Raw genomic sequence first — 14,862 nt, forward strand, 5'->3', positions numbered from 1 at the left:
GCAGGAGACCCAAGTTCGGTAGAGGGAAGGTCGTGTGAAAACCTGTCAACCTCAGAAAATGATGGAAGCACAACGTAAATGGACAGGAAACAGCAGAGGCAGCATGTATGGATTACTCTGAGGCTGCCTAATCGCACCATTATGCCAAATTCTGGGCAACAACCTGGTTAAAACAGAGGTAGCATATGAACCACCCAAAAACTCAGCCTGACACAGCATAGCGGTGAGATCACAGGGAACCATTTAAACAGAGGTAGCATATGAACCACCCTAAAATTTAGCCTGACACAGCATTGCGATGAGAACACAGGGAACCATGTAAAAAGAGGTAGCATATGAACCACCCCAAAATTTTGCCTCACACAGCATGGCGTTGAGGACAGAGTGACCAAGGTAGAAGCGGAAGCCAGTGAGACTCCCAAAAATTAGGCCAAACACAGCATGGAAGTGAGCACACAGAGAACCATTAAAAGTGAGTGAGGAAACAAGTGAGCCTCCCAAAAAATTGGAGTGAGGCCAGGGGCTGGGATTTATAGTGGACACGAACCTAGGTGCTGACAGCTAACTGGCTAGGCCAGCTGTCAGTCACCATCAAGGGTACACCTGATGCCGATCGACCGGGGGTGGTGAGGCCCTGGGCACGGTCACACACAAAAAAAAGATAACACAGCTGGCTTGTTGCCGGGGACGCAGTCCCGCTCCTCCGCAGACGCAGTGACGTCAAAGTATGGCAGTGAGGACACAGAGAACCATTAAAAGTGAGTGAGGAAGCAAATGAGCCTCACAAAAATTAGGCCAGACAGAGCATGGCGGAAGAAGACATTTTTATAAACGTCAGCCTGTCATTTGACAGGCGGGTGCGCTTATCAGTGATGATGGCACCAGCTGCACTGAAGACCCGTTCTGACAACACGCTAGCGGCAGGGCAGCCCAGCACCTCCAAGGCGTAAAGCGCCAGTTCGGGCCACGTATCCAGTTTTGCAACCCAGTAGTTGTATTTATCAGAGTGATCAGGAAGGACGTTGGTATGGTCAGCACGGTACTTCCTCACCATCTTCCTGAAGGCTTCCCCCCTACTCTGTCTAGAATGGGGACGGTTGACATAGTCTTGCTGAGTTGCCATGAAACTGTCAAAGGCCTTGGAGAGTGTTCCCCTGCCCCTTGACAAGCGGCCTGCTCCACCCCTCCTCTCCCCCACTCTTTGGACCACAGAACTACGTCCTCTGGCGCTAGTGGTGTCAGATGGGAAGTACATTTTTAGCTTCAGCACCAGGACCTGTTGATATTCATTCACTCTCATACTGCGTTCCTCGGCAGGAATAAGAGTGGAAAAGTTCTGTTTGTACCAAGGGTCCAGTAGGGTGAACACCCAGTAATCAGTGTTGTAAAAAATTTTTTAACCCGAGGGTCACGGGAAAGACAGCCTAACATAAAGTCAGCCATGTGCGCCAGGGTACCAACACGCAAGAATACCCTCTCCTTAATAGGCTCAATTTCCTCCTCCACCTCCACCAATTCACCCTCTTCAGGCCATACACGCTCAACAACTAAGGATTGAGCATTGGTACCCTCTTCAGTCGCGGCAGCAGTCTGCTCCTCTTCCTCCTCTTCTTCATCCTCCACATCCTCTACTCCATGGTGAGAAACTGATGTCAGGGTGGTCTGGCTATCTAGCGGCAGATGTTCTTCCCCCGTCTTTTGAGACGAAGGCAAAGTCTCAGACTTCAGGCTGAGCAAGGAGGATTGAAGAAGACACAGCAGCGGGATGGTGAGGCTGATGATGGCGTCATCTCCGCTGACCATCTGTGTTGACTCCTAAAAGGGGCCCAGTACCTGACAGATAGCAGACATCCACGTCCACTTCTCATTGTAGATTTGAGGTACTGTAGCTGACTGACCTGACTACCGCTTCGCACCGAGGTTGGCATCTGGCATTCCACAATGGCTCTGCGTTGCTGGTAAACCTTGACTACCATCTGGAAGGTGGAATTCCACCTCGTGGGCATGTCGCACAGCAGTCTGTGAGACGTCAGTTGCAAGCGCCTTTGCACTGCCCTAAGGGTGGCAGCATCCGTGGTTGACTTGCAGAAATGTGCACAGATGCGCCGCACCTTGGTGGGCAAGTCAGCCAAATTGGGGTAGGTCTTAAGGAACCACTGCACCACTAGGTTGAACACGTGTGCCTGGCATGGTACATGTGTGAGGCTGCTGAGTTGCAGAGCCGACATCAGGGTCAGACTCTGTCCCAGCCTCCACCAATGTGCCGTCAGGGAGATATAGTGTCCCTGCCCGCCAGCACTTGTCCACGTGTCCGTGGTTAGGTGGACCTTGTCACTGATCGCGTTGGTCAGGGCACGGATGATGTGATCCGACACGTGCTGGTGTAGGGCTGGGACGGCACACCGTGAAAAGCAGTGGCGGCTGGGGACAGAAAACCGAGGGACAGCCACCGCCATGAAGTTCCCAAAAAGCCTCTATCTCTACCAGCCGATAGGGCAGCATCTCCAAGCTTAGCAGTTTGCCTATGTGCACATTTAGGGCTTGTGCATGCGGGTGAGTGCCAGTGTATTTGCGCTTCCGTGCAAAGATCTGCTGCAGGGACAGTTGAACGCTGCGCTTGGACACCTTGCTGGAGGGTGTGGAGCATTGTGGAGGTGAAGTGGTGCGTGTAGGGCGGGAGGCGCTCGTGCTGGACTGACAGAACCAGCACGTGACACAGGGGAAGGAGCAGGGGTGCAACTTGCACTCACTGAATGGCCTTGGTGCCACTGAGTGGGGTGTTTAGCACTCATATGCCTGCGCATGCTGGTAGTGGTTAGGCTGGTAGTGGTGGCTCCCCTGCTGATCCTGGCGTGGCACACGTTGCACACTACAGTCCGTCGGTCATCCGCACTTTCTTTAAAAAACCTCCAGACTTGGGAACATCTAGGCCTGTCCACGGGAGTTTGACTCCGTGAAACAGTTGCTGATCTACTCGCTCTGCCCCTGACTCTCCCTCTGCCCACCCCTCTTCCTCCTGGTCCTGCGTGTCCTCCCCCTCAGAAGCACGGTCTTCACTAGTCTTATCCACCCAGCTCGGGTCAGTCACCTTGTCCTCATTCACCAGCTCTTCCTCCAATTCCTCACTCTGCTCCCCACTTTGACTTACATCCATGACAACAACCTCACTGTCTGACAACCAGGTCTCAACGTCATCATCAGACACCTCTTCCAACCCCGATTGCAAGTCCCCACTCTCATCACCCACTGACTGCGTGAGCTGCATAGTTTGGGCATCGGGACAGATTGACTGCTCCGGTTGCTCAGACTCAGGGAAGGGTCCAGAAAAGAGTTCCTGGGAGCATGGTGGTGGTGGATCTGATTCCCTTCTTTCCCTGGAGGGGCCAGGCTGTGGGGAAGGAGGCTGAGCTGCTGAAGCAAGGGTTCCACTCCCTTGGGTAGCGTGGGCGGACTGCGTTGAAGACTGGGTGGTGGATAAGTTACTGGACACATTATCCGCTATCCACGTGATCACCTGTTCACGCTGCTGCGCTTTCAATAGTGGTGTACCCTGAGACTCCGTAAGTTGCGATGGGAGTGGACGTCTGCGGTGTACCACTGCTACCTCCTCAACAGGTGCTGCTGTGTCACCCTGCCCTGAACCATGGCCTCTGCCAACTGCATCGCTTGGAACCCCACGCCCTCGTCCCTTATCCCTGGGGTTCACCATTTTATGGACACTGCACAGTATGGAGCTTACATATGCCTAGAGTAAGAAATATAGAAATCAGAAAATACAGGTATACTAGTGGTCCCACTATTTTTGGGGGGGCTGTGGGATACAATCTGTTGGTAGCTGCACCTATACACTTTGTGAATTTTTTTTTGAAAATCAGTAACAATATTTACTAAACATTTACAAATTTCCAATAAATTAGGAAATCTAACAACTTCTTCCCCCATTAAACAAAAGCTGAGGTGCGGTCATGTCTCCAGAATTCATCTTTTTATTAGTCTCATATACCCCCTGTATAACTCCCTACGTTCTTTCCTAGACTGATGAGCATAAATATGGATGACTCTATAACTATCGTTATCCAGTATCTATCATCAGACATCTCCCAGCACTAATCTCTAAGATCCTCTCTAATCTGACAATTCAATTATATAAGATCCCCACACCATTATATCTGTCCAACCCAAAAGACCAGAAAGACCCCCCATGTGTCCAGTCCCTCTTAACCGAGAAGACCTCCACATTAGTCTCCAGTCTGGAGTAGGACTTAAGGGGCTATTTATCAGGGTGGTGTGGTGCTCTCCCCATCATGCATGTTTTGCATGCTTAAGAAATATGGCCTAAAAAGCTGCGTGTAATTAAACTTAGAGCAGACCAAAGGAAAAGCATATGCATGGCTGCTTATATACAACTATAGATATTGTGAGATGAGAGCGTTCTGTCTCTTATCACAAAAATAAGCTTCTATATGAGCTATGCAGAAATAGGTAACTACACACGATTCCAATATATACATAGAAGAAAGAACAGCGTGTTGTACTAATAAGTATTAGTCACGCAGACTGAGTGGGGCATATAGTCCGGCCAATGCCAGAGTTCAATAAGGAGGTATAGAACACCAAGGTGTAGAAGGCAACCTCCCGTCCGATAATGCCTAATATTGACTGTTGTTAAATTGCCAGGAGTTCCATAGTTGCACCCCTTCCTCCGGGCTTGAGATCCTGTAGGCAACGTCCCCTTTAAGTACAATGAGATGAGTGGAAGAACGCCACTTATATGAGACATGGTTGTCTCTTAGAGTGGAAAAGGACTTGCGCCACTGTAAAGTTCTTGGAGATAAATCTGAGAACACCGATATCCGCTGGTATTCGTCTGGTAAACTCTTTCCCTTTCTAGTCGCGTCCAAGAATGCCGATTTAACATGAAGAAAATGAACGCGTACGATTATGTCTCTTGGAGTGTTCATAGGTAGATGTCCGGGTCTGGGGACCTTTCGGGACCAATCCACAATCAATTCTTTATTGGCACATTTGGGTAAGACTGTTTTGATAAACTTTTGAATATAGAAAGGCAAGTCCTTTGATGGAATAGACTCCGGAATTCCTCGTATTTTCAAATTGTTGCGTCTGAGCTGGTCCTTCAAGATCATGGTTCTGTTTTTCAACTGGTGCGTCTCCTCCTCCAGTCTCCTGCATGTATCTGATAACAAGTTATTCGAGGAGACCAGCTCTCCCATTTTTGTTTCTGTAAGTAGGACTCTGTCCTCCACCGCTCTGATAGATAAGCTGAAAGACTGAAAAAAACTGGTCTATGCAAAGGAGAGAGTCTCTGAAGGATAATAGTATGTTCCTGAGTGAGGAGCTGGTCAGTGGTGAATCAGGAGTCTGTAGCATGTCAAACTCCATAGGAACGCCATAGACATGAATGCTGCTGTAGTTGGTAGGTTAGGTGCAGGGTTCAAAGATGATGCAGACCAGATATTTTGCCAGGTAGCAGCAGCAGATGGAGGGTGATCTTGTGTATTAGAATGGGGCAGTGAGCATGGACTGCCAGAGCTGAGCTGTTCAGCATTGCTTATGAACACAGAAGCTGCAGGGGAGAGAGTGGTAGCTTTAGCAGTAGTGTCTGGCACTAAGACAGCAGCAGGGGGTCCAGCATTAGCATTTGGATGATAAGCAGAGGCAGGGGGATCTGCAGGAGATTCCTTTGGTAGTTGAGCAGACTCAGAAGTTTTAAGGCCCTATTCCACGGAACGATTATAGTCCGTATTAGGCCGCTACAAACGATAATCACCCCGTCCTGTAGAGTGCAACGATCAGCCGACATCGTTCATGTCGGCTGATCGTTGCAGTCGCTTGTTTTTCAACATGTTGAAAAACAAGCGACTGATATAGCAGCGATCTTCTGCCGTCGCTCCATTGTATAGGAGCGTCGGCAGCAGACGCTGCTGTATCCTATGGGCTGCCCGGACGATCACCGATCACACGGGCAGCCCCCCCCCCCCGCACCTCCCCGCCACCCCTCCCGCACTCACTCGCTGCAGCCATGTTGAATAGTGGCGGCAGCGAGCGGGGAACGAGGAACAAATGAGGGCTGAGAGCGCTCGTTTGCTCCTCTTAACAACCCGTGGAATAGGAACTTTAGTTGGCTTGCTGCCAGAGATGTCATGTGTCAGTAGAGGGTCGGATGTCGGCAGGACAGGCTGAGAGGCAGGAGCTGGCTTCATGCCAGTAGTAGGAGGGATGCAGTCCGTCCCTGTGTGCTGGGTGTTGCATGAGGGAGCCCCTGTCTGTGATCCCAGGAGTTCAGAGACATGTTGTGTGAGCAGGCTCTTACCAGTGTCAGGTAGCGCTTGTTTAGGATGGACATCAGGAAGAACTCTGTCGGTCTCTGCAGGCAGCTTCTTCCTGTTTGGGCCGGCGCCATCTTGTTTCCTCACATGGGGATGCCATATTACTTTCTGTATCCTCTGTGGTTGTGATAATCGGCGATGCATGGTGCCAGGACCTGCTCTAGGTGGTCACCGATATAAAATGCCCGGAGAGATAAGCCACAGACATAGAAAGAGGGCCTTAGTTGCTGTTATAAGCAGGGCCGGACAGGAGCTCAAGCAGAATGTGTCTGTCTCCTCTGGCTGCAGGCCACGCCCCCAATGTCACGGTCCTCAGCAGGCTCCTCCTCCTCTACTGGCTCCAGGATGTTCGGGATGTCATCTCCATCTTCCCCTAAGACACCAAACCTTCCTGATGAAATCTCCACAGCTGTTGCTTTCTGTGTCTCTCCTGTCATCTGTTTGCGAGACTCCTGTTCAGATGAAGCATGTTTCCTTTTTACCACTTGGAACCCATCCTGGTCTACAGGCTCGGTGACTCTGATGATTCTTGGGCCTTGGTGCACAGAGGTCTCTGTAATAACATCAGACACCATACTGGACAGCTCGGTGCTGACAAGAGGGGATCTCTGTTTATTTACAGGATGATGACTTTCCACTTCTTGCACTGTTCCTTCCACATAAGTACTTGCCTACAGATCACAAGCTACATCCTCCCCAATCTCTTCAGATGGACGGCCACCATTTTGATTGTGATATGCCACTGGGCACTCCCTGAAGGTTTGCCCATGTTCGGAGCACAGATTACATATAACCTGTCCTGTACAGGCGTCTTTCGTATGGCCCAGCTCTCCACACACTGAGCTTTTTACATGAGGGCAAGTATATGCCAAATGTCTGCCCCCACATCTATGGCACAACCTTTGTTGTCCAAGGTAATAACATATACCCCTGTCAGATCCCAGACAGAAGACGTGAGGCAGATGTCTGGTGACCCCATGGCCCTGCAGGAGTTGAGCTCTTACTCTATAACCACCATTCCAGAACCCTTCTTCATCGTAGATCTTGGCTGGGGGGCTGAGTACCATACACTGCCTGTTCAGCCAGTGCCACCACCTCAGACTGGAAAAGAATAGTGACCAGCACTGTCAGAGGCTTGGACAGCCGAATAACCTGCAAATGATTCCAGATGTCATTGTGCTTTGTAGAATTAAAAATCTCCCAGAACATGTCCAGACTCTGAGGCAGCGAAAAGCTTATGTCATAGATCCTGGAGGTTGGTACATGATTAGTGCATAGATTTCAGATGCATCAAACTTCATGACATTTTTCAATATGTCTCTTCCTATGTACTGCCTTGTGGGGGCGGCTTCCTCCGGACCACTATACTTAATCCGCACTGCATTTCTTCTCTGGGGTGTGGGGTATGTAGAGCGAGTAACACTAGAGCACAGTCTCTGCGGTCTCTCTGTGTTGGGGTCAGTATTATCCTGGGCTGTGGGCAGTGTCGGACTGAAGTGCCTTAGGCCCACCAGGGGAAATCATTCTTGGGGCCCACCCTTCAGCCACCATACTTATCTATGGTAACATTAATAAGGGTCCAGTTACACTGTGTGATATGGGGCTGCAAACGATTGCTAATCAGCAGGGCAGGAATATACTGAGATGTGCGTCCAACAGCAATGATTTTTACAGCCGCACAAAAGATCAAATCAGCCGACTATCGGGCATTTGCTTTTACATGGGGCTTCCTAGGAGCGCTTGTTGCTTATAATTGGCCTGTGTAATTGGCTATAAGACAATTTTCTTTGCATGATAACGCTGTATACTTAGATACAAAAATCACACAGCTACCAATAACACCAGTATATAAAGAGCAAATATCCCCACACATTACCGCCATACTGTTACTGACCAGATCCTGTATACTGAGAGTGATTTTACCAATAATACCATTATATAGGAGGGAAATATTATCACCATACATATTACTGCCATACTGTTACTGACCAAATCCTGTATACCAATATTACCAATAATACCAGTATACAAGGGGAAAATATTACCGCCACACCACAACCAATACCATCACTATATTGTTACTGACCAAATATAGTATACTAAGACCAATAAAACACAGTACCGGATTACAAGCAACAAATACCACCACATACTGACTAATACCACCACATACTGACTAACGCCACCACTGCTACTGACTAATACCACCACATACTGACTAACACCACCGCTGCTACTGAATAAGATTCACTGTACACAGATCACCATCACCTCATCCAGTCATATAGAGGTAGACGCAGCTCTACACAGGCTCTATACACCATATACATTACAGTCCAAATATATCAGGTGACTCACAGGGGACGTCTTCTCTGATCGGAGTTCTTCCCTTTTCATCTTCTTCTGCCCTGGGCCATAATGAGAACTTCTATGAGCCACAAATCCACAGAATCTGCCAGAGAAACATATTAGGCTCCTCACTATGTCACCATCCTCATCTCTATACACACTGCACATCTGTATTGGCCCCTGTACGCCCTCACACTCTCTCTCTCTCTATATATATATATCCCTAACAGTATATGGTCCCCCCTGTGTTGTCCCCCTTATAAATGGCACCCCATATTGTCCATCCCCCATATAGGTACCCCCCTTATGCTGTCCATCCCCATATATATAGCCCCCTCAAGTTGTCTTCAATACAGATATCCTCCTTATGTTGTCCTTACACCCCATATAGCCCCTTCATGTTGTCTATTCCTCCGTAATAGCCCCCTCATGTTGTCCATCCCCCCATAGCCCCCTCATGTTGTCCATCCCCCCATAGCCCCCTCATGTTGTCCATCCCCCCCTATAGTCCCCTCATTTTGTCCATCCCCCCATAGCTCTGTTCCCCGACAGATGAGCAGCTCCTGGTCCTGGACAGCGCCATCAACACTGAGCTCTGTGCGCGCCACAGCAGCTGGGACTTCCAGTATGCGCTACGTGAATCGGAAGTCCCAGCTGCCGGACCGCGCACAGAGCTCAGTGGTAATGACGCTGCCGGGACCAGCAGCTGCTCATCTGTCGGGGCGGCGGCGGCAGCACGCTTGTGATCGCAAGCAAGACGCTTGCGATCACAAGGAAGGGAAGGTGCGGGCCAGCAATCGGCGGCTGAGTGGGCCCCCCTGGAGCACGGGGCCCCCCGCTGCGGCTAGACCGTGTTCCCTGACTGGGGAGCGGGGCCTATCCCCGGTCCCCCGGTGGCCCAGTCCGACCCTGGCTGTGGGGTTACCTGCCCCTACCTGCTGTACACTGGAGCTGATCCTCTGTACTGGAGGTGACTGCTCGCTGACCTCCATGTTGTTTCTGAGGTCAGTGCTACCCTGGCCTGTGGGGTTAACTGCCCCTACCTGCTGTACACTGGAGCTGCTCCTCTGTACTGGAGGTGACTGCTCACTGTCCTCCATGTTGATACTAGGGTCAGTGCTGCTATGGGCTGTGGAGATATTTACCCTTTGTTTGCTGACCTCCATGTTGTTTCCTGTAGATGATTGTGAGTCTACAGCCTTCCCGAAGCCCCGCCCCCTTACCGGAAGTGCCGCGGCGGCGACTTCCAGTTCGCCGCACCATCATATTCCCACGCCGGCTGTCAGGATGGGAGCACAGGCCAGTCAGAGCTCCTCATCGGATCGCCCGGCCACCCCACCACCCTCTCAGGCGGCTCCAATGTTGTCACAGTCTGCCCCTACAGCATCAGCCACGGAGGTAGCCTCTACAGCCGCAGCAGCAGTGGTGGCTGCTGCTGCTTCTACCTTCCTCCCTCCACCCCCTCTGGCCTCGGCTGTGGCATCTGCACATATAATCACCCCGGTTGCCCAGTCAGTTACCCCTGCTGCCCAGTCAGTTCTGCCTGCTCCACAATCTGTTACCCCTGCCGCACAAGCAACTAATCCTGCTGCGGTTCCTGCCAGCATTGAGCAGATGCCCGTGGCTGTATCGCACAGGAGATCCCATAGGCCCCGCCATAGGTCCAGATCCTCTTCCTCCTCTCAGGATTCTGGGAGCCGTAGCTACAGAGGTTCTAGAAGACGACGTTCCCCCCATTATTCCAGAGCTTCTCACCGGTCCGGGAGGTCTAGACCTTCCCGCTGGCGATCCCCCTCGTCATCCGAGTGGTCCTCCGGCAAGGCTGGCCGGTCTCATGCGCGTACGAGGCTGGAGCCTCCGCCGTCCAGGGCAGGCAGCCTGGTTCCACAGGAGGATCCCCTGCTGCCATTCCTCCTCCACCTGTCTCTCCTGCCCCTCCTCCTCCTCTTCCTGTTCCTTCTGCGACACCTTTCTACCGCCAATGCCTGTTTTGCCTCCTCAAGCGACTACTTCAGGTGAGTTTAATTATGTCGATGCCTGGGGGACGGGTTCGGGGGACATGTTGACCTTACTAAAATCCTTATTAGAAAAAGCAACTTCCCCTACTCCCCAGGTCATGTCTGCTTCTGCAAAAAGTACACGTCCTTCTGTTAGTGCACAAAAAGATGTTTTCTTTTGTGGGGTTAGTCCACTGGGTACTCATGTTGAACAAGAGGTCAAAGAAAAAATATGGGCCAATCAATATATTGACATATGGTCCCTGATATCGGTAGATCAGTTTACCATAGATAAGGAACGGCGTCTCCCTGACGCCAGACCTTATGATCGTAGGCCTAAAGGCCCTATTCCACGGAACAATTATCGTCCGTATTCGGCCGATATCGTCCGCTACGGACGATAATCGTCCCGTGGAATAGAGTGCAACGATCAGCCGACATCGTTCAAGTCGGCTGATCGTTGCAGTCGCTTGTTTTTCAACATGCTGAAAAACAAGCGACTGATATAGCAGTGATCTGCTGCCGTCGCTCCGTTGAATAGGAGCATTGGCAGCAGACTCTGCTATATCCTATGGGCTGCCCGGACGATCAGCGATCTCCCGGGCAGCCCCCCCGCAGCTCCCCGCCCGCACTCACTCGCTCTGAGAGCGCTCGTTTGCTCCTTTTAACAACCCGTGTAATAGGGCCTTAAGCCTGCGAAGACAATGAACAATTGGTTGCAGGCTTTTTCTGTATTAGGTTGTGTGATGCGGCAGAAGAACCCTGAGCGTTGTCAGGAGGTATTTATATATTTAGACACGGTCTATACAGCATATAAAACTCATGGGGGCTCGGCGTGGTGGCGTTACGATGAAGAATTTTGTCGGCATTTAAGTCTCCAGCCAGACATTGGCTGGGGTGTTAAAGCCACTGATGTATGGTTACGTTTGATGACTCATACACCACCTTTCGTACCCGGTACTGTATGTCTGTAAATGACGGCATTTCGCAGGCAGATGCATCGGTCTCGTATGTCTCATTTGACAGGGCAGTTATGTTAGTGAGACAGGCGGGACCTGGTGCATTGATGGCGAAATCGGACATTGAGTCCGCCTTTCGCCTTCTCCATGTGCATCCGGATTGCTACCACCTCCTTGGTTGTCATTTTGAGGGAAAGTATTACTATGACACTTGCTTGCCGATGGGCTGTTCCATATCTTGCCATTATTTCGAGATGTTCAGTACTTTCCTTGAATGGGTGGTAAGATGTGAAACAGGTTCCACACCTATTTTACACTATTTAGATGACTTCCTCTTTGTGGCTCCGGGCGGAAGTAGTCAATGTCTTTATCTCCTGAACTCGTTTTGTTTCTTTATGAAACGATTCGGTGTGCCAGTGTCAGAAGAAAAAACAGAAGGACCCAGCACCACTTTGTCTTTTCTAGGTATAGAAATCGACTCCACGGAGATGGTGTTCAGACTTCCCCCTGATAAGCTTCTTCGGCTTTCGCAGCTAATAGAGGTTTTTTGTGCAGTTCAAAAAGTTATGTTGCGGCAGATGCAGTCTCTGTTGGGCCTGTTAGTCTTTGCCTGCCGGGTGATGCCGATGGGCAGGGTTTTCTCCCGTCGCCTTTCATTGTCAACCCGGGGGGTTAGGGCCCCAGGGCATAGAATTCGGCTGACGAAGCAGCTAAAAGGTGATCTGCTCGTTTGGAGATCATTTCTTGGCTCTTACAATGGCCGTACATGTCTTCGAAGTGTTGAGTGCAGCAATGGTGAGTTAGAGTTGTTCACAGATGCCTCGGGTTCCTGCGGTTTTGGAGCTATTTTTTGTAAAGCTTGGTGTTACTCCTCTTGGCCAGAACACTGGAAACCGTCTCTGTGTAAAAATCTAACCCTCCTGGAGCTATTTCCAATTATAGTTGCCATTGAAATTTGGGGTGTACAGTTTAGGAACAGGCACATTTGTTTCCGTACGGAGTTGTATATTGCCTTAACCGTCTGTCTTCTTCTCTTCCGGTTCTGGCATTGCTGCGACACATGGTGCTCCGCTGTCTGGAATTGAACATCTACTTTCGAGCAAGGCACGTCCCCGGTAAGGATAACGTTCTCGCTGATGCCCTTTCTCGTTGTCATTGGCAGGAATTCCAAGTGCTCTTACCGGGAGCGGATATCCATGGTCAATTATGCCCTCCACACCTCTGGGACATAGTGGAAAACAGCAACTGATGACCCTGATTAGTTCCTCGGTTACTCCGCCGACTTGGTAGAGGCACGGTAAGGCCTGGAATGCCTGGTTACAGTTAGCAGGTTCGAGTGATTCCCTAAGGTTACAGGTCACACTCGAGTATTTCTTACAGTTGCGCGAGGCCAAGGTTTCTAGCTCGGTTGCTATGCGTTCACTTTCCGGAGTAGCCTTTTTTCTAAAAATGCATGGCTGGGCTGATTCCACTAAACATTTTCTCATCAGACAGGCCCTGAAGGGCTGGAGAAAAGAACATTTTCGATGCGAAGCTAGACGCCCCGTGTCTTACGATTTACTAGGCGTATAGTTGCAGCGTGTAGCCACGTCTGCTCTTCAGTGTTGGAAGCGCGTCTTTTTGCGGCTTGCTTTTGCACTGCCTTTTTTGGGGCATTGCGAATAGGGGAACTCCTTCCCCCTTCTAAGTCGAAGCAGGGAGGTCTTCGTTTTGACGACGTCTTAGCTTTTAATGGCTCTTTACGTTTGCGCTTGCGCGGCTCAAAAACGAATCTGTACCGACAAGGTGTATGGATATGTCGCACTGAAAAAATAGGATTTTATCTTTAAATTTTTTTTAAAAAATAACTTTTATTCTTCATTAGTTAAAAACTTCTATATTCAAAAAGTCACCAGATGCTTAAAGACCTAATTTCTATTTACACAGCCATCACCAATAATTTAGCTTGTACATAAGTGCAAAGAGTTTCTTTCCCCTCTTTACAATAAATATATATCCGTGCACCTTTGTTCTTTATATTCAGTCCACGTATTTTATTTACAGTTTATTTGTATTCTTTATGTCCCTTTCTTTTTAAAGTTTTTTTATATTATCTTCAATGTGAGTGTTAAGATCACTGCGTTTTTTCCACAGACATTTTTAAACAAAAAGAAGTGAAGATTTTACTTCCCTTATCTCTTTTCTCGGGTTCTCTTCACATCACATAGCTTTCAGCCCAACGCGTTTCCTGTTACCACACATCTTCAGGGGCTATAGGGTTAAACTCACGTATTGCCAGGGACGTTGTTTTATTCCTCTGTACAGCTCTGGTGATGGCCGTACACTGAGTCTGAGCACCCGGCTTCTGTTTATATGGTGCATGTGCCCGCCCACTCCCATGTGTCATTGATCACTTGCCCAATCATTCATCACGCTTCCCACGTTGTGTGAGCAATAGAGGTGTGATCCGGAGTGCCGTGTCACATGATTTATTACGTCATCCTTGTTGCTTAGTTACCCGGGACGCCTCTGCATCCCAAGCCTCCTTTTGGATTGCGTCCTTGAGCCGCACTGTGTATCCTTATGAAGGTTAGAAAGAACCATTTTGTTGTAAGAGGAATTTAGCGGAATGACATGTATGAAATATAATCATTTAAACCATGCGGGCGCATTGTATTAAGCCGAAAAGTCCACCGCGCCTCGCATTGTAACAATTTTTTGTCATAATTGCCACGTAATCTTGATTTCTGAACCACCTCGATCACTTGACATTTTAATGTTTCCCAATTTCCTTCATGATGTTGTAGAAAGTGAGCAGCCACAGGGGTATCACGTTTATTTTTTATATCCCCTATGTGTTCGCTTAGCCTCTTTTTGAGGGATCTAAAAGTCTTTCCCACATAGTTTTTAGGACACGGACATGTCAGCATGTAAATGACACCCACTGTATTGCAATTTGCAAACTCCCTTATTTCATAGTATTGTCCTGTACTGCAGCTTTGAACTTGCTTTCCTGTTTTTATATATTTGCACATCGTACATTTACTGCATGGATATGTCCCTGTAATACTTTTCCTTGATGTTTCTTTTCTGTTTGTTGGTAGATAGCTGTGCACCAGTCTATCTTTTAAATTGCGGCCCCTTCTATATGTAATCTCTGGATTTTTTGGAAGGAATTGGTCTATGGCGGGGTCCAGTTTTAAGATTGGCCAATACTGGGATAATATTTGT

Source organism: Dendropsophus ebraccatus, chromosome 2 (assembly GCF_027789765.1).
Source record: "Dendropsophus ebraccatus isolate aDenEbr1 chromosome 2, aDenEbr1.pat, whole genome shotgun sequence".
Classification (NCBI taxonomy): domain Eukaryota; kingdom Metazoa; phylum Chordata; class Amphibia; order Anura; family Hylidae; genus Dendropsophus; species Dendropsophus ebraccatus.